The sequence below is a fragment of the Dipodomys merriami genome, unplaced genomic scaffold (genome assembly GCF_024711535.1).
Source record: "Dipodomys merriami isolate MVZ:Mamm:240054 unplaced genomic scaffold, mDipMer1.0.p SCAF_7, whole genome shotgun sequence".
In the NCBI taxonomy this organism is placed as follows: Eukaryota; Metazoa; Chordata; class Mammalia; order Rodentia; family Heteromyidae; genus Dipodomys; species Dipodomys merriami.
In genome coordinates this window covers 33,577,846-33,603,321 of record NW_027206290.1, presented here as the reverse complement: position 1 = coordinate 33,603,321, position 25,476 = coordinate 33,577,846, and the positions used below count along the sequence as shown (strand labels likewise).

At 42.0% G+C, this 25,476-nt stretch overlaps 1 long non-coding RNA gene and 1 pseudogene across 2 annotated transcripts; one reads left to right on the top strand and one right to left on the bottom strand.

Moving 5' to 3' along the window:
* Window positions 1–522: 522 nt before the first annotated feature.
* LOC138816511 (uncharacterized) lies at window positions 523–19,915 on the top strand. Its single transcript, XR_011368676.1, has 3 exons — window positions 523–1,090; window positions 11,832–12,061; window positions 19,807–19,915. It is a non-coding gene; the product is annotated as an uncharacterized lncRNA (long non-coding RNA).
* Window positions 19,916–24,093: 4,178 nt separating this feature from the next.
* Window positions 24,094–24,589, bottom strand: LOC138817039 (small ribosomal subunit protein eS12-like; annotated as a pseudogene). The gene has a single exon (XR_011368751.1). The product of XR_011368751.1 is annotated as a small ribosomal subunit protein eS12-like (transcript).
* Between the last annotated feature and the right edge of the window lie 887 nt (window positions 24,590–25,476).

The following is a 25,476-nucleotide window of genomic DNA, read 5'->3' as shown; positions in this document are numbered from 1 at the left end:
AGAGTGCTAGCCTTGAGCTGAAGAGCTGAGGGACAGAGCACAGGCCCAGAGTTCAGGCCCCACGATTAGACCCCCCCCCCCAGAAAAAAAGAGGAGACACCTGGAGAAAGATTGTGTGTAGGTGAGAAGCAATGGGACATAGCACAGCAATAATAAGGACTGGACTAGAATAGGAACAAGGACAATGCATTCAGCGACACAAAAGGCACAGTTTGTGAGCATAGAGGAAGCCAGACCATTTAGTGGTGGCAGAACAAAAAGGGCAAGTCAGAGCTGTAATCCAGATTTTATTTTGCCCACCAGGCTGAGAAGTGGACCACTCACTCCTAATCTTCAGGATGCTGCACAGACTGAACACAGTAGAAACTAAGCACTTTTCTAATTGATCTAAGGGGTGTTACCTTTTAGCAGTGCTGCACATGGGCACGTGCATGCGCTCTCTCTCTCTCTCTCTCTCTCTCTCTCTCTCTCACACACACACACACACACACACACACACACACACAAAATGGATATATTTCCTCAGTTTGCTCTAAGTGCTGACTATTGCCCAAAGGATTGGTGAAGGAAGATCAAATCCAGGCCTTTTTTACTGCCCCGCCCCACCTTCGAGTTTAAAGTCACACTACCCAGTATTGTATGATTCTCACTTAGGTTCATTCCTGTGCTTGGGGCTTAGAGGAAAGTTAGATCTGATCAGGGTAGGATTTGGCTGATGAAATTCACTGGAGGGGGAAGGGCACTATGCAAGGCAATGGTTATAGTGGTCGACCTTAGAGTGAATCTCAGCTGGGAAAAATGAAAGGGTGGGTAAAAAGAGGTGGCCCCTAGAGGAAGGAATCAAATAAATGTGGGCCAGGGGACTTTCCAAGGATCAAGCATGAGGAAGTAAGGCCATCAGGGAAGAGGAAGTATGACAGATCTGTGACCAAAAAAAGTACTAAGCAAACAGCACAGCCATTTGGCCGGCCCCTGTCTCCCTGACAGTGTCAGAGCCATTGGTCTGGAAGAAGCTGAAGAATGGAACACCCACTCCTAATCTTCAGGATGCCGCACAGACTGAACACACAGGAGGGAATCGGCCAATTAGGTACTGCCTCAGCTTCTTTACAAGCTTTGGACTACACCAAGCTTGGGTGGCCACATAAAATGCTTTACAAAGCACTGGCCACATTGCTTTCCTCACATCATGGGCTTATAATTATTTGTGGAGACATTTATTCTTGCCTGGTATTTGAAATAGCCAGTGGTATCTTTCTTCCTAAGTCCAGTTCCTACTCCTCCTGACTTCCTCCTAGCTGCTGCTTCATGGCATCCCCTTTGTCAGTAACCAAGCTGTCACCAAACCTGTGTCCTTTAATCCTTTTTCCTCATCCCTCTGCCCAGTTAACCTGGAAAATGTAATAATCTGCATTATCCAATAAAATATACTTCTGTGATGTTATTAGCCTCTATCTGCACAGCCTTCATGGGGCTATTGAACATTTGAAACGTGAGGAATGCAACTGAGGGACAGAATTTTACATTTTAATTTTTATTAAATTTCAACTTAAACAGGTAACAGGCTAGTGGATGCTATATTTATTTAGCTTAGCATAGGTATAGTTACTTCCTACCCCAAAGCTGATCTAGCTTCCTTGCCACTATGCCAGGTCAGGTATTAATAATCCCTGAACATTTGGTGAACTCCATTTATTATTTGTTTGTGTTATGCTAGAATGGGTCTTAAACTCAAGCTCTTATGCTCTCATTTGGCGTTTTTTGCTTGAGACTGGCACTCTACCACATCTTCACTTCTGGCTTTTTGCTGGTTAATTAGAGATTAGAATCTCATGGACTTTCCTGCTCAGGCTGGCTTCAAAACAAGATCTTCAGAGCTCAGTTTTCTGGGTAGTTAGGGATACAGGTGTGAGCCATCAGTGCGCAGAAAGTTACTTTCCCTTTAAATCCATCTTATGCCAAAAACACTCTCCTACATAGTGGTTAAATCATGACCCTGTCCTATCAGTACTTTTCCCACCAGTTAAGCACAAATACTCAGTCTGACACTTGTTCCCGATTTTGTATTTCTAGCTCCCTTCTCCAGACTTACTTCTCACTGTATCCTTACATGTATATCCAACTACATGTAATTTCTGCCAAACTGTCCCAATTCTGTCTGCCTATCACAAATGCTCTCCACTGTCCACCCCCCACCAACAATACCATCTGCTGAATTCCTGGAAGGCCTATTTCTCAAGGACAGACTCCCACCTGGAGAATTTTCTCCTCCTCTAAAGTCCCACCTTTTGACGCTACTTCACCAATGACACAAGCTACTTTGTATATTTTATAGGGACCTTTTCATTCTACATTTTTTTTGGGGGGGGGTCAGGTCGTGGGCCTGAACTCTGGGCCTGGGCGCTGTTCCTCAGCTCTTCAGCTCAAGGCTAGTACTCTACCAATTGAGCCACAGCACCACTTCTGGCTTTTTTCTTTTTGCTTATATGGTGCTGAGAAATCGAACCCAGGGCCTCATGCATGCAAGGCAAGCGCTCTACTACTGAGCCACCTTCCCAGCCCTCATTCTACATTCTTTATTTCCTTTTCCTTAAAAAAATATTGTACCAGTACTGGGGTTTGAAATCAGGGCCTAAATGCTGTCCCTTAGCTATTTCACTCAAGGCTGACTATCTACCAGTTGAGCCACACCTCCACTTCTGGCCTTTTGGTGGTTATTTGAAGATGAGTCTCACAGACTTATCTTTCCAGGCTGGATTTGAACCATGATCTGCAGATCTAAGCCTCTGAGTAGGCAGGATTACAGGTGTGAGCCACTAGTACCCGTCTTCTTTTCATTCTTCTTACTAAATACCACTTCTTACAGATTGTTGCATTTTAATGATGTTAATTCCTCCTGCAGTGTTGGTCTTGCAGTACCTTATGAAATGAAACATTTCTCAATTAGCCACTGAATGAGTTATATGCTTTTATGAAATCTGAGAATTTAGACTTTGTCTAATGCTGATAGTAATATTACTACCTCTCAAGGAGAATATCTTTATGCCCTTAGATGACATTGTTTCTCTTCATATTACAACTGGCTAAGGATCTTTTCAAATTGTCTCCCACACTTAAGATACTTCAACAATTCAGTTATAGCCTGTAACTCTAGAGGGTATGATGTTCAGACCTGGCAGGATCAGGAGAGCTACTTTCAGGATCAATTTATAGAAAGGCCTTTAAAAAGCATTCAGATTGTGACACTAATCAATAGAAAAGGAGCCTTCCATTTTAGAAAATGTATTTTTAGGGATTGAACTCTTAGAATCTTGTAACCCATGAGAAAACTGCACAGGCTATGCCCTTTGAAACCTAATGTGTTTTCTCTTGTTTTAGTGGGTTTTATGAAATTTAAAGCTATGTATATATGTATGTATGTATGTATTTAGATATTTATTCTCAGTACTGGGGGTCAAATCCAAGGTCACATGCATGCCCGGCAAGTGGTGGGGCAGTAAAGTGACACCCTGATCCCCAGGGATAACATTTTCAATAAAATACATACCTCACACATGTAACACCTTATAATCATTGATTTAATAGACCTGAACTGAAGCTTAACACTTGCCAACATCTCATTCATGAGACTGAGGGTGTAGACAGGAAAAATTAAAGCTTGTCTTGCAGAGGGTAAAAGTATGATCTGGCATTGGCTAGTCATGTTATAGTTTTTGAAATGATCCCACAATAACTAATTTAATCCTATCAAAACCCAGTATTAAATTAGGTCCTATCATCCTCATTTTGCAGTAAACTGGAAAGGCCCCTAGGTAGTACCTGACTATTTGAGAATAAACACATTGGCTTTAGGTGTGTATATGGAAATACACACCTGAAGTCTCAGCTACTCCGGAGAAGGAAATAGAAAGATCATAGTCTAAGAACAGTCATGCAAAAATGAGAGGTCCTATTTGAAAACAGACTGAAAGCAAATAAATGGAGGCATATCTCAAGTAGTAGAGCTCTTTCCCGCCAAGCACACAGCTTTGAATTCCATCCCCAGCACTGCCAAACAAAGAGCAACAGCAATAATTAATAAAATGAGTAACAACAACAAAAATCACCAATTGGATCAATGTATTAGAAAACAAAAAGTCTTTTGTTCATTATAATATTCTCAATAGAAATTCAGGATCATTTGTTCATACACGGAGAAAGAGAGAAAAAGAAAATAAGCCAACCATCTGGTTCCTTACTTAGTTGTATGTTTTAATTATGTGATAAGTGCATCTTATCTCTATTGGTGCTATTCAAAATGTGCTCCATAATTTAGTTCTTCGTTATTACTGGTAATAATTGTTTATTACCAGTGGACCTTGTAAGTGTGGCAAATGAGGAAGCATTGAGAGTCTTCTTTGGCAACCTGACATTGCTATAATCTTCAAACTAGTGACCAGTGCACTTGTTTAGTTGAATCTGGGTACAAACTAGTTTAGCTCATGTCCAGCTCATGTGGAGAGTCACCAGTAATATGGTATTATTTCATTTAATCATACCATCTAAGTCACTTGCTACCTTCCTGCCCATTTTGCCATTCTTCTTCCTGAAGATATTTACTGTTTAACAAGGAGAAGGTTTCATGCCTTTGAAGTGAAACTCAGCAACTGATGTGATATATTTTTTAACTCTTCTTCTTGGAGGCCTTATCTACTGATCTTGTGATATGTAGATACTGTTGTGTAGCAAAGGGGTATACAGTATCTGGAGTGAGATGATACAGGTTAAAGTATAGGTTCTGGCACTTACCAGCTGTGTGAACTTGGGCAAATTACTTAACTTCTTGCAGTCCCAGTTTTCTTATCTTAAAAAAAAAGCAGGGCTAGAGATGTGGCTCAGTGGGTGCTGTTTTCCTAGCAAGATCAAGACCTTGAGTTAAAACCTCAGTACCATAAATAAATAAATAAATAAATAGAATTTGGTTAAAAACTAAGACAGCTAATGAATGTAAAACATTCATTAAAAACTGGTACATTGTGACAAAATGTTACTTTTATGTTATAGTTAACATTATTCTATGCTGAGATCATAAAAATTCGTGCTATTTGACAAAATTTTAAAACCTTCACTATAGAGATAATCGTAGGAATATCTAGGCTTGTATATAGACAGTCACTTCTAAGCTAGACAAGAAAGGTCAACTACTTTCAGAGACCTTTGTATTTGTTTTTCAATGCATTCTGTAATCTGAAGAATAATATATTTAGCTTCAAGGTTGCCATTAGAGACAGTTTCTGAAATGGGGAATGGTGGTGGTTCACACCTATAATCCCAACACTCAGAAGGGTAAGGCCGAGGATTGTGAATTCAATACCAGACTGGAACTCTATTGGAAAACAACAACAGCAACAACAGAGAAAGAGCCATAGACAGAGACAGGAGGGAAGGAAGAAGGAAGTAAAAAAAGGGAAGAAGGGAGAGAGGGAGGAAAAGAAAAAGGGAAGGAAAGAGGAAAGCTGAGAAGGAATGAACTCTATTTCTCATATGAAGTTATGGGTTGGTAAAAGAAGGCAAGCAGTCAGGTGTTTGGTGTGCATTGCATGAGAGCTATAGAGAGTGAAGAAAACACACAGATAGTCAAGATTAACTTGTTGAGCTGGAAATGTAGCTCAGTGGTGGAATGCATGTTTAGCATGAGCAAGGCCCAAGGTTCAATTTTTTAAAAAAGAAGTGAACACAAAGGCATAATGCCTATGTGCCTCTGATCATATAAAATAATATTTATCAAAATGAATGCCAGGAAATGGAAACATTTGTTTTGTTTTGTTTTTGTCTTGTTTGTTCCTTTATCTGTCTTTGGAAGGGCTAGTGGAGGGGCACAGAAATGGAGGGACAAAGGATGAACAAAGCAGCAGTGGTATTCACTGGACAGTATGTGGAAAATAAATGGGGACAGCAGGGAAAAACTTGGAGAGAGTGAGGGAAGGGGTGACATTGTCAAAAAAAAAAAAAAAGTACTCTTAGCTGGGCACTGGTGTCTCACGCCTGTAATCCTAGCTACTCAGGAAGCTGAGATCTGAGGATTACAGTTTGAAGCCAGCCTGGGAAGGAAAATCTGGGAGACACTTATCTCCAATTAAATCACAGAAAAAGCCAGACGTGGCATCCTGGCTCAGGAGATACAGTGCTAGCCTTGAGCAAAAGGAGTTCAGGAATAATGCCCAGGCCCAAAGTTCAAGCCTCACTACCAGAAAAAATAAAAGTATTCTTTACATGACTTGTGTAACTGTAACCCCTCTGTACATCACCTTTATAATAACAATAAAAATAGTTTTGGAAGAAAGAAAGTTACTTGGCAATACATATGTTACCAATTTATATATTTTATACAACGGACTTTATACACAAAGTCTCTTTCTGCTAAGCTCTATCCTGCTCATTCTTTGCCATTTCCGCCTATGAATCTTGTCATCTGGAAGGAAGCAGCTACTAACTCAGCTATGCAACTCCTAGAAAGAGTCAAGGATTCCTGCAGTAAAGAAATTGCATGTTGATAAGTACCATCAGGCTCCATACAGCTGGACACAGAAGAGAAAGCCCATAGGTGGGCACCAATGTCTTATGCCTGTAATCCTAGCTACTCAGAAGGCTGAGATCTGATGATCATCTGATGGTCACCCTACAGGAAAGCTGGTGAGACTCTTATTTCCATATAACCATCAAAAAGCTGAAAGTGGATCTGTGACCCAATGGGGCAGAGTGCTAGCTTTCAGCATAAAAGCTAAAGGACAGTGCTCAGGCCTTGAGTTTGAGATCCAGTACCAACCTACAAAAAGGGAGCAATGGGACTGGGAAGGTGGGTCAGTGGTACAGTGCTTGTCTTGCATGCATGAGGCCCTGGGTTCAATTCCTCAGTACCACATAAGCAGAAAAAGCAGAAGGTGCTGTGGTTCAAGTGGTAGAGTGCTGGTCTTGAGCTGAAGAGCTGAGGGACAGTGCCCAGGCCCAGAGTTTAGGCCCCATGACCAGCAAAAAAATAAAGGGAGAGGTGGGAAGAGACCAAGGTAGACAGGGTTCAGAAAATGTCAAGAGTAAGCAAAGTCTTCCTTATTGGGCAGATAAACTTGTTGAATCAGGGAGAAGGTGATCACCAGGACAAGGAGGCCTCCATTAATGCATAAATGGAGGGTTTTACAGAGGTGCACTGACATTATTTCTCCTGTAGCAAAACTCAAGCATAAGCAACTTAAGCAAAATCAACATATAGACATCTGAATTTACAGAGAACAAAAAATACTGTATTTAGGGTTAATTGATTTAGCGAATAAAAATACAGGATGCCTAGGTAAATTTGAATTTCAAATAAATGACAAATACATTTTTCTACAAATACCTTTCAAATAATATTTACTTAGGGTTTATTTATCTGAAATTCAAATGTTACCGAATGTTCCATATTTACCTGAAAAACTTAAAGGTGGTTAAATATTTAGGCAAAATTCTAGAAAAGCAATTTTGCTGGAGTGCCAGCAGCTTAGGTCTGTAGTCCTAGTTACTCAGGAAGCTAGATCTAAGGATTGCCAGCCTAAGGAAGAAAAGTTCATGAGCCTGTTATCTTCAATTAACCACCAAAAAGCCAGAAGTGAAGCTATGGCTCAAATGAGGGGGTGCAAACTTGAGAGACAAAGCTAAGAAACAGTGCCATAGTTGCTGAGTTCAAGTCCCATTACTGGCACACAAAAATAAGTAAAAAACAAAAACATAAATAGAATATTATACTTATTAGCTTTGTTACCCCAGGGAAATTGCTTAACCTGTTGGGCCTCAATTTTCTTTATCATTATTATTATTAGTAGTAATAGTATTGTTATTATAAAGGCATTGTACAAAGGAGTTAAAATTACATGATTCAGCTACTTTTATAATACAAAATTTAGATAACATTTACCCTGTTTTGTGCTTTTACTTTTATTTTGTTTTATTTTACTTGAGGCTTGAACTCAGGGCCTGGGCATTGTTCCTGAGCTCCTTTTGCTCAAGGATAGCCCTCTACCACTTGAGCCACTGTTCCACTACTGGGTTTTCCTGTGATTTAATTGGAGATAAGTGTCTTAGAGACTTTCCTGCCTGGGCTGGCTTTGAACTGTGATCCTCAGATCTTAGCCTCCTGAGTAGGTCCCTAACAGGCATAAGCCTTAGGCACCTGGCTCACCCTGTTTTTTCTTTGTGTTTTTTTTTCTTTATATAACTCAGGACGTTGTACTCTTGGTTGGATTTTTCTGCTCCAAACTCGTGCTCTTCCACTTGAGCCACACCTCCACTTCTGGTATATTACTACTTCATTAAAGATAATAGTCTTGCAGATCTATCTACTCAGGCTGGCTTCAAAACTCCATCCTCAGATCTCAGCTTCCTAAGGAGCTAGGATAACAGGCCTGAGCCACCAGCCCCTAGCCTACCTTATTGTTAAATTAAATAATACTCATAATCCTACATACAGATATCAGTTTGAAGCCAGCCTATACAAATAAGTTGGAGTAGAGCTGATGGTCACCTGAAGCTCTAAGTTCAAATTTCAGTATTAACAAGGGAAAAAAAGTAGAATGATAACTGATACATAGTAAGTACCAAAAAAAAAAAAGTCTTTTCTAATAGAAAATACAAATGGCTAGTCACTAACCAAATTATTCTTTAAAAACTGGTATGATTCTAATTTAAGTACCCTGTTTTTTAAAGATCTAAGTAGAGTTTTATTTTTTCTTTCATATCCATGATGCTTAGGATGATGCTTTGCAATAAACTGAAGTAGTGTGACTTTTAGATTCACTATATTTGTCCAAAAGGAACAACAACTAACATTTTACTATTCTAACCTTCTTCATGTGATGTGTAACAATTGGACCTACTGTGTGTGTATGAGGGAGAAAGAGAGAGAGAGAGAGACAAAGAGACAGAGAGAGACAGAGACAGAGACAGATAGACAGACAGACACAGAGACAGACACAGAGACAGAAACAGAGACACAGAGAGACTGAGAGACAGAGAGAGACAGAGACAGTACTGGGCTTGAACACCAACCTTTAGCTTTTCACTCAAGGCTGATGCTCTACTATTTGTGCTACAGATCCACTTCTTGACCTTTGTTGTCTAATTGGATGGACATAAAAGTCTTGTGGATTTGTCTACCCGGGTTGGCTTCTAATTGTAATTTTCAGGTCTCAGCCTCTGGAAGAGCTAGGATTATAGGCATGAGCCACATGTACCCATCTTTGAACCTATGTTTGAAAGTGTCCACAGCTTCAGGTTTCCAATGAGAACTTTTGTGTAAATGTTTATAAAATATCCTTGAATGTTTATTGAGTAAAAGTCAGGAGCCAGTGACAGCTCTTGAAAGAGTTTCTGTTACAATAATATTTGGTATTCTAGGATTTCTGTGCACTATATATTATATAAGAAAAACCACAGATAATTCTGATTCTTGTATATAAAGTATTATTAGCACAAAGTTAAATGCCAGATAGGAAAAAATTATATAGTTAGCTACTAGCTGAAGCCTGATCTGAGGATCAAGATTTGAAGCAAACTCTGTGCAGTAAAGTCCATGAATTTTTTTCTCCAATTACCCAGCAAAAATCTGGAAGTGGAGGTATGGCCAAAGGAGTAGAGATCCAGCTTTGAGCAAAAAAGTAAAGCAAGATTACAAGGACAAAAAAAAAACAACAAAACAAAACAAAAGCCTCAACAACAAAAATGTGCAAGGCCCAGAGTTCAAGTATCAATACAGACAGAGACGGACAAACACACACACACACACACACACACACACACACACACACACACACACACACAAAGAAGTGGTAGTACTGTAGTGGTAGGCTTGAAATCTAAAGAATCTAGTTCTCTTAGCATAACTTTCGTAATACTTCTAAGTATCTGCTTCCTCATATATAAATGGAGAATACTAATATCTATCTTTATTTATTTATTTATTTATTTTTGGGTCCTGTCATGGAGCCTGAACTCCGGGCCTGGGCTCTGTCCCTCAGCTCTTCAGCTCAAGGCTAGCGCTCTACCACTTGAGCCACAGCGCCACTTCTGGCTTTTTTCTTTTTGCTTATGTGGTGCTGAGGAATCGAACCCAGGGACTCATGCATGCAAGGCAAGTGCTCTACCACTGAGCCACCTTCCCAGCCCAATCTTTAAAAGCAAGAATTAGTTAAATGACAAACTATGAGAGACAAAACAGTACAGACTAATCTGTTGATTCATTAGAAAGAACACAGTAAGCCAAAGAGAACTTAAGAAAAAAGATTGTAGCAAAAAGCTAGAGCTGAATTGGAACTTCTTGCTCTGCCCTTATCTGCCTCTAGATGAGAACCAGTATCTTCCAAACAATGATACAACCTAACGAGAATGCAAGGGAAGACTTTATCCATCTCCTATTATCTTCCATGCTGTGTGTGTGTGTGTGTGTGTGTGTGTGTGTGTGTGTGTGTTTTGTAACAGGGGACAATAGTGGGGTAGAGTTAAGCCCCTCCCCCAAAGAGTTTCTAATTTACCTTTTGATAACTTGTTAAATTAGCTACCAAAAACTACCCATTTGAGTAGTTCTTCCACTACATTTATAATATTAATTCTGAGCCAAGGGAGTATATCGCAAATTCAAACCAGATTCAGAAATTATGACCTCAGTCTTTCCAATGTTTTACTGATTAAGTTGTTACAAATTAAATAGAGGTAGAGTGCATTATGGGGAAATAAAGGAAAACCTGAACTCGTGAAAATAACTAAAGTCAGAGAATTGTTTTCTGCATCAAGGTTAGGAACCAATATTTGCTGCTAACAATGAATCTCCAGCAAAGGAGTGTGGTATTTTCCAAGGAGGATTGGGGGAGAGGCCAGTGGGAGGGTTTTACCAAGGGGATTACCAAGAGAGTTTGTCATTTGGAACTGTAAATTCATAAGGAATGCATTGTTTTTCAGGGCAGTACAGGGATAATGTAGTACACCAGGGAAATAATAGCTCGGGGTAGAATAAGCTGGAGGAGGGTGGGTCTAGTGATGCCTGCCTGTAATTTCAGCTATTTTGGAGATGGGTTTTGGGATGATCAAAGTTCAGGACATCTGAGGCAAAAAAAAAAAAAAATGAAACCTCATCTCAAACAGCAAGCTGGATATGATGGTCTACCATCTGTTAGCTCTGTAGGAAGCACAGAAAGGAGAATGGAAGTCTGAGACCAGCCCTAGGCAAGCATACAAGACCATCTGAAAAATAACTAAAAACAAAAAGGGTTGGAGGTATGGTTGAAGGAGTAGAGTGCCTGTCTAGGAACTGCAGGACCCTAAGTTCAAACCCCAGAACTGAGTTTGGTGCTTGTAGCTCATGTCTATAATCCTAGCTACTTAGGAGTCTGAGGTCTGAGGAATGCAGTTTTAAGCCAATCCAGACAGAAAAATCTAAGAAATTCTTATCTCCAAATAACCAGCAAAAAGCTAGAAGTAGAAGTGTGCCTCAAATGGTAGAGTGCCAGCCTTGAGCAAGAAAGCTAAGCAAGAGTACAAGACCCTGAATTCAAGTCAGTACCAACACAAAAACAACAAAGAAACAAAACCCAGTACTATGCAACAACAACAGCAATAAACAACTGGAAGTCTATTTTGAAAGCTAATTAATCAACATTTATACATGGATTATCAACCATGTGTTGACTAGCTTAATATGTTTAGGGACTGCTATAATATATAAAGAGCAGTACTAGCACTCTGGAGAAAAGAATTGGGGTAACAATAGCAGAAAAAGATAGAAGAAAGACCAGAGCTTAAGAAATATGTTTTTCTTTTCTTTTTTGCAGGGGGTCAAGGAGCAAGACTTGAACTCAGAATCTGCCATTTCACTAATAGGTTGGCACTGTACTACCTGAGCTACATCTCCAGCCCATTAAGAAACCTTGAGTGACCAACATTTCAGTACTTTGGAGATTTTTTTTCTTTTTTTAATACTGTGTTCTAAAACAGAAATACAGTTTGCTATTGGCAAGGAAGGCTCTTGACAAATAATTAATAATAATGAATGAAGTATGAGGTAGGTAAGGGATGTAATTATAGGCCTTGCTTGGGTTTTAAACATGGTCAAGGGCAGAGGGGAAGTAGGTCTCAAGTCTTTCCCCTGCCTCCCACATCCAGAATGCATGTTGTGAAGGGAAGAATGCCAGGCACAGGCTCTTGACAGACATCTGAACCAGAGTGTGATCTTCCTGCAGTTTGGAGAGTTTCTCAGTGCTCCTATGTGTGCCCTCTGAGCTGTAATCACCAAAACAAAGTATGATTTCAGCCTATGCAAGTATCTCACTAATGGTCATTTGCTGAATTTAATGAATTCCAGAACCAATTTGTGATCTTCCAGTCAGCTCAGGCTTATCAGGGAAAGAAAATCTTAGTGTGATAGAGGAGATCAGCTCCACAAACCACATCACTGAGACATTGATAGGAAAATGAATTCAAATAAATTCTGTGGGCAGGGTCAGATCTTGAACTTATCTAATGCCATGAAGCACAAAAATGTAAGATGTTTCTGCCAGGCACTGGTGGCTCATGTCTATAATTCTAGCTACTTAAGAAGCTGAGATCTGAAGATTGCAATTTGAAGCTAGGCAGGAAAATTTGTGACATTTACCTCTAATTATCCACCAAAAAGCCAGAAGTGGAGTTGTGGCTCAAGTAGTAGAGCATCATCTTTGGGAGAAAAAGGTAAGGGACAGTGCTCAAGCCCTTAGTTCAAGCCCCAGTACACACATACACACACACACACACACACGCACACACATGCACACACACACACACACACACACACACACACACACACATACATATACCAAGTTAGATATTGGCTGTCCTGATGAGCTGAAGGACAAGTATAATACTTGCCTTGCAAACTCTACTCAGGTATCCTTTTATTCTCTCTTCAAATTTCACAGCTTCCTCTACTCTGCCTAAAAAGGAAAACTCACATCTTGGAGTTGTTACAATAAAACTATTGGCAGCCCTTAAAGTGAGAACAGAGCCTTGCCTTAATTTATTACACATCAGGGTAATAATAACAACACCACTACTGGCAGCTGGATAATCTCCACTGTGTTTCAGTAGGAGTGTGGTGGAGAGAGCAGAGAGGGCCCAGATTCCCTCTGTGGGGCTAAGTGCTGCCAGGCACACTCTTGGCTCAAAACCTCAAGATGAGGTGGTATGACTGGGCTGTGCAGTGCCAAGATGTGATACAGAATGGTTGACATGTCATATTTCAACAGAAAACATTGGCAGTCATTTATCAGCTCTGGGAGAGGAGATACTTATTGCCAGGAGAATAAGCACCCTTATCTCTCATGAAGAGCCCCTCTGTCTGGAAGAGGATGAAAACCTAGCTTTAGAACCATAGAGATGACAGAGTCCTTTTGGAGGACCTCACTTAAAAAAATCTGGGGGCAGGGGCTGGAAATGTGGCTTAGTGATAGAGTGCTTGCCTCGCATGCATGAGGCCCTGGGTTCGATTCCTCAGCACCACATAAACAGAAAAAGCCAGAAATGGCGCTGTGGCTCAAGTGGTAGAGTGCTAGCCTTGGGCAAAAGCAGTTCAGGGACAGTGCCTAGGCCCTGAGTTCAAGCCCTAGGACCGGCAAAAAGAAAAGAAAAGAAAAGAAAAGAAAAGAAATCTGGGAGCAGCCAGGTGCTGGTATGAGGTGTGAACCTCTACTCCTAGTTGCTCAGGAGGCTGAGATTTGAAGATCACAGTTTGAAGCCAGCCTGGGCAGAAAAGTCTGAGGCTTTTATCTCCTATAAGCACTATTCAGAAAAAGCCGGAAGTGGTGCTGTGGCTCAAGTGGTAGAGTGCTAGCCTTGAGCACAAAGAGGCTCTAGGATAGCATCCAGGCACCAAGTTCCAGCCCCAGGACTGGCAAACAAAAAGTAACTAAATAAGTTATTTAGTTGAGCATCAAAAATTAAGTTTAAGCCAGGTGCCGGTGGCTCACACTGGTAACCCTAGCTACTCAGGAGGCTGAGATCGGAGGCTCGATTCAAAGCCAGCCCGGGCAGGAAAGTCCATGAAACTCTTATCTCCAATAAACCACTCAGAAAACCAGAAGTGGCGCAGTGGCTCAAGTGGTAGAGCACTAACCTTGAGCTGAGGAGCTCAGGGACAGCGGTCAGGCCCAGACTTCAAGCCCCATGACCGACCACACAAAAAAAAGAAAAAAAAATTACATCTATCCAAAGACAGATCCAAGGAATACAGATGTAAGAAATATCTAGCAGAAATCATAAAGAAGCCGTCCTTCAGGCCAATGGTCCCTTTCAGTGCCAGCCTCATTTCTAGGCTACTTCTCTGTTTCTGCATCATGGATTCTGAGTCTTGGGTGTCTGATCAACCTTGGCTGCTTCCAGGGAAACTGCGATCAAGCCCTCAGCATTCAGCATGCCCACAGCAACCACAGTGACGTCCGCACAGAGGGTAGTGTCCATCAGAGGTCCCCTCCTGCTGCTCTGCTAGTTCTGGAAGCCTTTCATTAGAGTTTCTAAATTTTAAGATAATGGGAACTTAATGGGGATTATTTTGATCTCCTCTCACCAGCAAACACTTTTGTGTCTAAAACCTGCAGCGCCAGCTGCATGGCCTAAACCGACTGTATCCTGAGCAAGCAGAAGCGTGGCCCTGCAATCTGTCACCTTGATCTCTGAAGGCACAGGCCATTGCTGCGGCCCAGTTTTCTTTGCTCTGAAGCCAAGACTTTGGCCTGTAAATGTATTTGGACATCTGGTCATTTTGGTGGTCACGTTGGATTCTTCTTTCTTTCACCCAAGATGTGTTGAGTTTGTTTATTTCTGCGTCGGCAAAGTTTGCATTGCAGTTTGGACGGTAAAATTAGCAGAGATTTCTTTTGTGTATATGTGTGTGTGCTGGCGTGTGGCTTGAACTAGGGCCTCGAGCTCTTGCTTGTTTTTTGCTCAAGGTTGACACTTTACTACTTGAGCCACAGCTCCACTTCTAGTTTTTTGATAGTTACCTGAAAATAAGAGGGCAACAGGGGCTGGGAAGGTGGCTCAGTGGTAGAGTGCTTGCATGAGGCCCTGAGTTCGATTCCTCAGCACCACATAAGCAAAAAAGAAAAAAGCCGGAAGTGGCACTGTGGCTCAAGTGGTAGAGCGCTAGCCTTGAGCTGAAGAGCTGAGGGACAGCACCTAGGCCCAGAGTTCAGGCCCTACGACCGGACCACCACCACCCCCCCCCAAAAAAAAAGAGGGCAATAAATTTGTCTGCTCAGAAAACAAGGGGAGGGGGGCGGCTAACAATGTTTGACAAGAAACATATTCATTAGCTTACTTATGTAACTATAATCCCACTGCACATCACCCTTACAATAAAATTGAAAAAAAATGTCTGGTCACTCTGACTTTGAGCCTCAATCTCAGCCTCCTGAATGGCTAGGATTATAAGGTTAGGTGTGAGCCACCAACACCTGGCTACAATTGGGGGAATTGTGTGTGTGTGTGTGTGTGTGTGTGTGTGTGTGTGTGTGTGTGTGTGTGTGTGTGTGTGTGTATTTGGTACTGGGGTTTGAATTCAGCACCTATGCAGTGTCGCTTGGCTTTTTCAGTCAAGGATAGTGTTCTACCACTTGAGCCACAACTCCACTTCTGGCTTTTTTGTAGTTAATTGGAGGTAAGGGTCTCCTGGGCTGGCTTCAAACCTTGATTCTGAGATCTCAGCCTTTTGAGCAGCTAGGATTAAAGGTTTAAGCCATAAACACCAATACTTGGCTTGTAACTGGGGGTGTTTAACTTGTCAAAATGATTGGCAAAACACAACCTTGTGAAAACCACCAGTCCTGCTAGACCCACTCAGCATCTTCTGGGATAGCCTGGGGTTGTGTTTCCCCTTCTTTTGTTATCTGTGAGCTATGAGGACTACTTAGGCAGATCTTTAAACCATCCCAATCTGGTGGCCACTGACTTCTCTCCAGCAAGAAACCAGGTCAGTTGTTTTGAGTTGAATGGAAATTTATCACTATTAACTTGAACTTGTGACATGCTTGTGGATGCTTCAAAACACATTGCCCATCAGATTCAATGGAGGGCTTGAGGATACATTTATAAGACAATGAATTTTTCTCTCCAGCTTTGTGGTAGACTGGTACCAAATAAAGATACCAAGCAGACCAAAGAAATCCAAAACCACATGTTAGAAATGGTTTTATTGAATTATGTATTATTATTATTTTATTTTTTATTTAATTTTTCTTGGAGATGATAATGACTTTTTTTTTCTTTTTGCTGGAAGTGGGGCTTGAACTCTGGGCCTGGGTGTTATCCCTGAACTCTTCAGCTCAAAGCAAGCCCTCTACCACTTGAGCCACAGTGCCACTTCTATTTTTCTGGTGGTTTATTAAAGATAAGAGTATCACAGGAAGCTGGGAAGGTGGCTCAGTGGTAGAGTGCTTGCCTTGCATGCATGAGGCCCTGGATTCAATTCCTCAGCACTACATTAAAAAAAAAGCCAGAAGTGGTGCTGTGGCTCAAGTGGTAGAGTGCTAGCTGAAGAGCTCAGGGAGAGCGCCCAGGCCCAGAGTTCAAGCCCCACAACCAAAGGAAAAAAAAAAAGAGTTTCGCAGATTTTCCTGTCTGGGCTAGCTTTGAACTGTGATTCTCAGATCTCCTAACTATGACCTTTTGGAATTAGTTTCTTGTAGTCCCAAGGTATAATAGGGACCTCTCAGGAAAAAAGAATTTGGATGGAAATCTGGCAGTGAGGAACAACATTGAGAAAGTGTGAATGAGGCAGAGACTGTAGTTTGATAAGAAACAGGTACCCAGCTTCAAAGCAGGCAGTGTGACTGACAGCATTGAGTGAGGATTAGCAGGCAGGGTGCAGGGACTTGGCTCCTCAGCCATCCTGATGTTCACAGATAGGGCAGCTTTAATACAGAGTGTTACACAGATCCTATGCTGCCTTCAGCAGTCTGTAGATGCTGACAGTGCCAGTGTTGGCATTAGCAGAGTCAGCCTGCAGACCTAGGCCCCTCCTAAATTTCCCACTTCTTCCAGTACTCACTGGTTCTCATCAGAGCAGCTCATCACAGCTGCTCCCGCCCACTTCCTATCTTTTACCATCAGAGGATGAAGATAGCAAATTGTAAATGATGGTTGCAAACTTTTCTATTGGTACTCTTAAGTTTGATCAGAGAGGCAAAGACCAAGAGCAAAAAGTTAGCTACATTTCTAAAACGATTTTGAAATGAAGATTGCTTGATACTGTAACTGGAGACAAAGACAATTTTCAGAGTTTAGGTTGAACAGGATCTCATAGAGATACAATCTTCAGATTATATATCTATCTATCATCTATCTATTTATGGGAGGGGAGGGAAACCAGGCTTTGGTGGTCCACATATATAATCTTAGCTACTTAAAAGGCTGATCTGAGGATCTGAGGATCATGGTTCTCAGCCAGCCTACACAGAATGTCTATGAGACTCATCTCCAATTAACCACCAAATAAAGCCCAAAGTGGGACCATGATGTAAATGGTAGGATACCAGCCTTGAATAGAAAAACTAAAGGACAGCACCCAGCACATGAGTTCAATTCCCAGTAAGATCTTCATAACAATCCTGTTCTTACATCTTAATCCTGAGTATTTCAACTGAGAGTAGTGGAGTTTGCATTCCAACACAGCAGTTAATTCCCAAAACTTGGAAAGGAACAGGAAAAAGTAATTTATAAATGGAAAAAAAAATTGGGCCCTAACATTTTCTACCTGGACAAGAATGAAAGTTCCATTTACAAGCTTAATGGAACATTTTGTTAATGCTAACTACACCTCCAAAACACCCTATCAATTGGCCTAAGCTCTACTTCATTTGGGCACCTTTCATCTTAGAGTACATAGTAAATAGTAATTACTTTCCAGAGTATTGCAAAGTCGGTCAAATCATTCAAACTTATCATGATAACAGGTTGTTCAGTAAGTGGCAATTTCTTTTTGTTATCATTATTCTTTCCATATACTGGGAAACTGAGGCATAGGGCAGAGGTGAGATGCTGGCTTCAAGGATCTAGCCCAAATCAGTGATCAAATGTTGATCACTGCTGTCATCTCTAGGAAGTGGTTTTTTGGTTCCGTAAGGTACTTTCCAGTGTCAGCACTTGTGTGTGTCAGCAGCTCAGACTCCCTTCCCAGGGGCCCCACGTCCTCAGGCTCTGTTTCATCTGGGGATCTCTGCTGATAAAGAACACAAAGTCAGTGAGGAAGTAGGACAAAATCTCAGTGAGTTTGAAGGTTGGATGCTTTAATAGAAATGTAGGAGGAAAGTAGAATGCTCTGTGACTGAGGTAGCATAATGAAAGATGATTGGACAGGAGACAGCTTTGTCCTCATAACCCTAATAGGGTCTTGACAGAGCTTACAGTCCAGGCTCCCTTGTAAAAGAGACATCAGAATGCCTTGACTAAGCTGGACACCACCCAGACTTGATATGTTCTGCCCAGTGTGGCCACATTCTCCACTTTGGAAGAGGACTGTGTTGGGTAGATTTTTTTGTGTCTTCATTTTTTTCTATCTTTCATAGAGATAACGGTACAATAATTCCTAAGTTTACTTAGTAGATAAATAATTCAGAACTACCTAGACTTGGATTATGTGTGTGTGTGTGTGTGTGTGTGTGTTAGAGAGCTTGAACTCAGGGACTTGTACTCTTTTTGTTGTTATTGCTGCTGCTGCTGTTGTTGTTGTCAGTCGTGGGGCTTGAACTCTGGGTCTGGGCGCTGTCCCTCAGCTCTTTAGCTCAAAGCGAGTGCCCTACTGCTTAAGCCATAGCGCCACTTCCGGTTTTCTAGTGGTTTATTGGAGATAAGAGTCTCATGGACTTTCCTGCCTGGGCTAGCTTTGAACCACAATCCTCAGATCTCAGCCTCCTGAGTAGCTAGGATTTCAGGCAACTTGTACTCTTGCTTAGCATTTTTTGCTCAAAGCTTGAGCTCTATCACTTAAGCCATAACTCCACTTCCAGTTTTTAGTGGTTAAATGGATATAAGAGTCCTGAGGATTTTTCTGCCTGGGTTAACTTCGAACCATGATCCTTAGATCTCAGCCTCCTGAGTAACTAGTATTATAGATGTGGGCTACCGGAGCCCAACTTGGATTATTATTTAAGTAAGAAAAGAGGGCAGTGTTCAGTAGGGAGAAAAGTTTGGATGAGTAGGTAGCTTCTTGCCTCCCTTCCTTTTCATGATCTCTTTTCTTAAAACAGTATGAGGAAAATGAACTGACATGCCATTAATGAGTGTCCCTCCCTCCTTTCCCCTGGTCTAGTCTAACTCAGTATCTCAGCAGGAAAGTGGAAAAGAGGAAGAGGGACTTGACATTTACTGAGCGCCAACTCAACTCCCTGAAGCAATTGTACTTCACATAAATAATTGCATTGAATCCTCCAAAATAAGACCCTATTATGCAGGTGTTATTATCTTTGTTTTAAGAAGATAATGCTTTTAGTCTCATACAGTCAGGATGGTGTGAAGTCAAGATTCAAAATTCAGAGCTTCCTGACTCCAGAGTCAATTTATTTTCCTGTTATCTTGCTAATGTGTCTGTTCTAAATGATGAAGGACTTGATCCTGAACTCATCTTCTTAGGAGGAACATGACAGACATTGGGTACTGTCTTTGTCAGTGTTTATCAGATCATACTAACGATAGATAGGAAGGGTCTAAATGATGAATGGTTGTTTCTAAACTCTGGTTGGCTGGGGATTTGCTTATTTAAATGAATGAATTTCTTTGCAGGGTGTGGAGCATGGATCCTGGCAAAAGATGAGGCACGATGGAGGGAAGATACGCTATGACTTGTTTGTTGAGAATTCAGCCCAAGCTTACCCTTACTCACTTGTCAATAAATTTTGGAGTGTTTTAACCTAAAGTGACCTTCAAAATATGCTATTCTTACCCTTATTATAAAAAGAATAATTATAGTTAAATGTATCAATTTATTATGTGTCAAGCTCCCCCTCTTTCCCCTCCTCCTCCTCCTCCTCCTCCTCCTCCTCCTCTTCCTCCTGGAACTCATGATCCTTTTGCCTTAGCAACAACTTCCCAGATGCTGGGATAATAGGTGTGTCCATGCCAGGACTTAATTTTTTTAGATCTACTTTTGTGCCTTTGGAATAAGATGAAGGTTTTTGTTTGTCCAGATTCTTCCATCTTTCTGCTTCTGTACCTCTAAATGGTACCTTGTTGCTACCTGGCCTCAAGGAGACTCTCCAATGACAGGAAGGGGTGGTTTCATACTTGAAAAGCAGGCTTTTCTCATTTTCTATTTCTAGGGGAATAGCAACCTTTTGCAACCCTGAACACAGACATGCTAACCTGCAATGTAAGTCTACCCGCTATAACTGCTCACTCCAACTTTCTTCTTCTTTTTCCTTCCTGAGTCTTCAGTACCTTGTTCTCGTGTTGGGAGTAAGGGCTGTCTGTGGATAAGAGTTTCCTTTCTCACGGGGAACCCTCTAGTGTAGTCACTTTCCTGGACACCCATAGGCACTAGAGAGGCTGAAACTCCATCCCTTGGAAGTGGGGGGTTCACTATCATACGACCCTCCATGCAGGAGGGGCAGGTGGTTTATAAAACTGAGCACAACTGTGGTTGGGGTTGATGAACATGTTCTTTTTTTTCTTTTCTTTTCTTTTTTTTTTTTTTTGTCTGCCGTGGGGCTTAAACTCTGGGCCTTAGCGCTGTCCCTCAGCTCTTCAGCTCAAGGTGAGCGCTCTACCACTTGAGCCACAGTGCCACTTACGGTTTTCTAGTGGTTTATTGAGATAAGAGTTTCATGGACTTTCCTGCCTGGGCTGGCTCAGATCTCAGCCTCCTGAGTAGCTAGGATTACAGGCGTGAGCCACCGGCACCTGGCTGAACATGTTCTTATATTGTCTAAAAATAAGTGTGTGGATCTCAGTCGGGGGAGGATCAGGCCGTTAAAAAAAATAAAAGCCTCAGGATTCCACCCTCTGCTGTTCTAGAGAGGGAGGGCAAGAGATGTGGCAGCCTCAGGTGGCTGAAACTCACATCTGTGCAGCCTTCCTGTGGAAACTAGGCTTGCAGAATCACTCATTTCACTCAGACGGGTAAAGAACATGCAGTTTCTTTGTTTCTCGAAATTACTATGCTGCTTTTATTGTCCCTGTGATGCCTCATCTGCGGAGTAGCAAGAGAGAAAAATTAATTTTAGTACCATAGGTTTAAAAATAGTCTGATTCAGCTTGGTAAGGGTGGCTCACACTTGTAATCCTAGCCACTCAGGAGGCTGAGGTCTGAGGTTCATGGTTCAAAGCCAGCCCAGGTGGGAAAGTCTATGAGACTTTTATCTACAATTAACCACCAGAAAACTGGAAGTGGAACTGTGGCTCAAAGTGATAGAGCTCTAGCCTTGAGCAAAAGAGCTCAGGGACAGAGCCCAGGCCTTGAGTTCAAGCCCCATGGCCTTGAGTTCAAGCCCCAAGACTGAAAAAAAAAAGTGTGATTCAACTATTTAAGCAGTTTTTCCTTCCCTTCTTCCCTCAACTTTTCCCCCTCCCTTCCTCTCCCCTTTTCTTCCCTACCTCCTTCCTTTCCTTTCCTTTCCTTCCTTCCTTCCTTCCTTCCTTCCTTCCTTTCTTCCTTCCTTCCTTCCTTCCTTCCTTTCTTTCCTCTTCCTTTTCTTCTTCTTCTTCTTTTTTTTTAGATAAGATCTTGTCATGTAGCCCTGGCTGGCCTAGAACTAGTGATCCTTTTGCCTCAGCCTCCAAAGTGCTGGGATTACAGGTCTGAACCATCATTCCCAACTATAAAGAATTTCTTTAGACTTATTTCTGGTCTTTGGGATAAGTTGAAGTCTTTCCATTTTTTCCATTCTTCTGCTTGAGTCTCCCAAAATGGTACCCTCTGTTCTGAGACTAGGTCCATTGGCCACTTCCTCCGTGGTGGTATGGGGCTATGAACATGGCTGCCTTCGAGAGGCCTGGTGCAAGAGCTTTCTGACCTTCATTTTTCTCTAATTTATTTCATCTTGTGGCAGAAACCTGAAAGGAGGAGGCCAGGAGAGAATAAAGGATTCTCTCCATGGCACGTAACCATCTTCTCTTCTGTTCCTAGCAGCAAGTGAAAGAAGAGGTTTCTTCCTCAAACTTTTCTTGAACCTAAAGGGAAATTCTAAAAGCAACAGCTTGGTTCTTGAGCTTGAACACAGTGTAAAGTATCTGGTTTGTTTTCGGTACTGGTTTTCTCTATTTACAGCTTTGTACTAGAGGTTGAACATACGTACAGACATGACTTTATTCTTGCCAAGCAAGTGCTCTGCTACTTGAGCCGTACCCCTTGTCTGTTGGCGTTTAGCTCATTTTTCAGATGAGGTCTTGTGTTTTTACCCAGGCTGATCTTGAACCATGATCCTAGCGTCCCGAACTATATATAGCTGGAACTACAGCTACCTTGCTACTATACCTGGCTTGTTTTTGCAAAAGGTTCTCACTGATTTTGGCCCAGGCTAGACTCAAATTAGGATCCTCCTTCTTTGTTTCCCTCAGAAACAGTGTTAACAAAATGAAGTGTTAAGCTTCCAGAGACTTGAATTAAAAGATGAGGGATTTAGAAAAAAACTGAAATATGGTGTATATTGCATGTTGTCTTGATATATTATTGAGATAGGAATGAAATGGTTGTTTCAACATGCTCCTCAAGGAGAAAACTGGGAGTGTAGTATGTAAAGACAAGGGCTCTGCTATTTCTTCTTGGACAATTTTACTTATATGGAAAGTCAGTTTCCTTATTCTTAGAAGGGGATAAATAGCAGTATCTACCTCATAGGAGTAGTTACAAAGCTTAATCTTTGCCTATCTAAAATGAAGCCCACAACAAATGTGAACTACTTAGATTCAAAAAATAAATATAATTACATTTACAGCCTTAAAAACTTCTTAAGTATGAGGCAGGAGAAATCATGAATTTTCAAAATAACCTTTTAGCTGGGCAGGCACTGGTGGCTCATACCTATATTCTTAGCTACTCCGAAGACTAAGACTAAGGATTGTAGTTCAAAGCCAGTGTGAACAGGAAAGTTCCTGAGATTCTTTAATTAATTACCAAAAAGCCAGAAGTGTGGCTGTGTCTCAACTGGTAGAATGTTAGCCTTGAGTGTAAAAGCTGAGACAGTTCCCATACCTTGAATTCAAGCCCCAGGACCTGCCCCCCCCCCCCCCCCCCCCCCCCCCCCCCCCGCTGTTACATAGTCTTAAGCAAGTTGTATGTCCACTGTGATTCTTGATATGAAAAAATGAGGATAAGGCTGGGTATCAGTGGCTTGCATGCCTGTAATCCTAGCTACTCAGGAAGCTGAGATTTGAGGATCCTAGTTAAAACCCAGTACAGACATTGAAACCCTTATTGCAATTAACCACCAAAAGGCCAGAAGTGGAGGTATGGGTCAAATGCTATGGCATCAGCTTTTTTTTTGTGCCAGTCCTGGGGCTTGAATTTATTGTCCCTGAACTTCTTTGGCTCAAGGCTAGCACTCTAGTACTTGAGCCACAGCACTACTTCGGGCTTTTTGTTTATGTGGTACTGAGGAATTGAATCCAGGCTTCATGCATACTAGGCAAGCATTCTAACACTAAGCCAATTTCCCAGCCCCAGCATTAGCTTTCAGAAAAAAAAAAAAAATCTGAGTAAGAACTAGAAGCCCTAAGTCCAAGTTCCATCACTGGCATTAAAAAAAAAAAAAGTGAGGGCTGGGAAGGTGGCTCAGTGGTAGAGTCCTTGCCTTGCATGCATGAGGCCCTGGGTTCGATTCCTCAGCACCACATAAGCAGAAAAAGCCGGAAGTGGTGCTGTGGCTCAAGTGGTAGAGTGCTAGCCTTGAGCTGAAGAGCTGAGGGACAGCGCCCAGGCCCAGAGTTCAAGCCCCACAACCGGCAAAAAAAAAAAAAAAAAAAAAAAGTGAGCCTGGCACCAGTGGCCCACACCTATAATCCTAGCTACTCAGGAGGATGAGATCTGAGGATTGAGGTTCAAAGCCAGCCTGAGCAGGAAAGTCCCTGACACTCTTTTTTTTTTTTTTTTTTAAAGTCAACTTTTTTATTTGTTCATTTCTTGCATTTGAAGTACTCTTCGATGACATCCTTGGCCTGAGACTCTTTGCCATAGTCCTTAACAACTACACAACTGCAACCAACCACTTTACGGGGTTTTCCCTCTCGGTCAATTTTGCAGAGACCTACCCACTCCCCTAGTTTTTTGTTATCATCGACCTTAATAAGGTTGATTTGGTGCTCAGCACAAAGTGCCTCCACCAACTTGACATACATGGGCTCATTGCAGTTGGATGCAAGCACACAAAGGTGTGCTTGGCGCTTGTCTAGGGCTTTGGCGGCTTCGCGGATTCCACGTGCCGTGGATGAGGGCGGTCTTCAGCACCTCTTGTAAAGCAGTGTTGACGTCCATTACACCTCCAGCAGCAATGCCTTCCTCGGCCATGGCGGTGGGTTACGGGGAAAGCCGAATCTTGATCGCACCCCAGCCTCCGCCTCCGCGCGGCTTGGCGGCGGCTGTCCGTGACACTCTTATCTCCAATTAACCACCAGAAAACCAGAAGTGATGCTGTGGCTCAAGTGGTAGAGCACTAACTTTTGGCTGAAGAGCTCAGGGACAGCGCCCAGGTCCATCTGCATTAAAAAAAAAAAAGTGAGGATAAAATACCATAGAACAGATGTGAGACCTAAAAGAAATAATGTATGAAAAACATTAGGAAAGAGTGACACCTAACAGAGGCATATTACCTTTCTCCCTATGTCAATAGCTGCTGTCTTTTCATTATTTTCTGATATTAGGCAGGGATATAAGCCTTTGTCATTGCCACATTGGCTTAGCACACAGAAGCAGCTCAATGTCATTTACAGATTCAACCATGGACTTCAGGCGTTGCTGGTCAGAGGACAATTCCTGCACTCCATCAACAACTTCAGATGTCCCGGGCTTTATATATTTTTCCATTATCTTTACTGAGATTACACTGTGCAAGCTGGGTGCTGGTGGCTCATGCCTGTAATCCTAGCGGAAGGCTCCTTCACATCCTCCATCCCAGGGGACCACGCAGAGGCAGGCAGGCACAGGAGAAAGATTATTATAAGGTTTATTAGAGAAGCCATATTTGCCCGGGAGAAAGCACATGACAGCCTCCACTATAGGAAGCAGCAGGGTCTGAGGGATAGGAAGTGAGGTAGATGAGAGCTCAGGTGGGTCTGGGCAGAGAGAGGGAGGGGCCAGCTGTATGGTGGGAACTCCAGGCAGGGAGGAGCTCAGGTCTAGGTGGAGCTGAGGACCAAAAGTGGACATAATGCTTACACTAGCTACTCAGGAGGCTGAGATCTGAGGGTCACTTTTCAAAGTTAGCCCAGGCAGGAACGTCTGTAAAACTCTTATCTCCAATT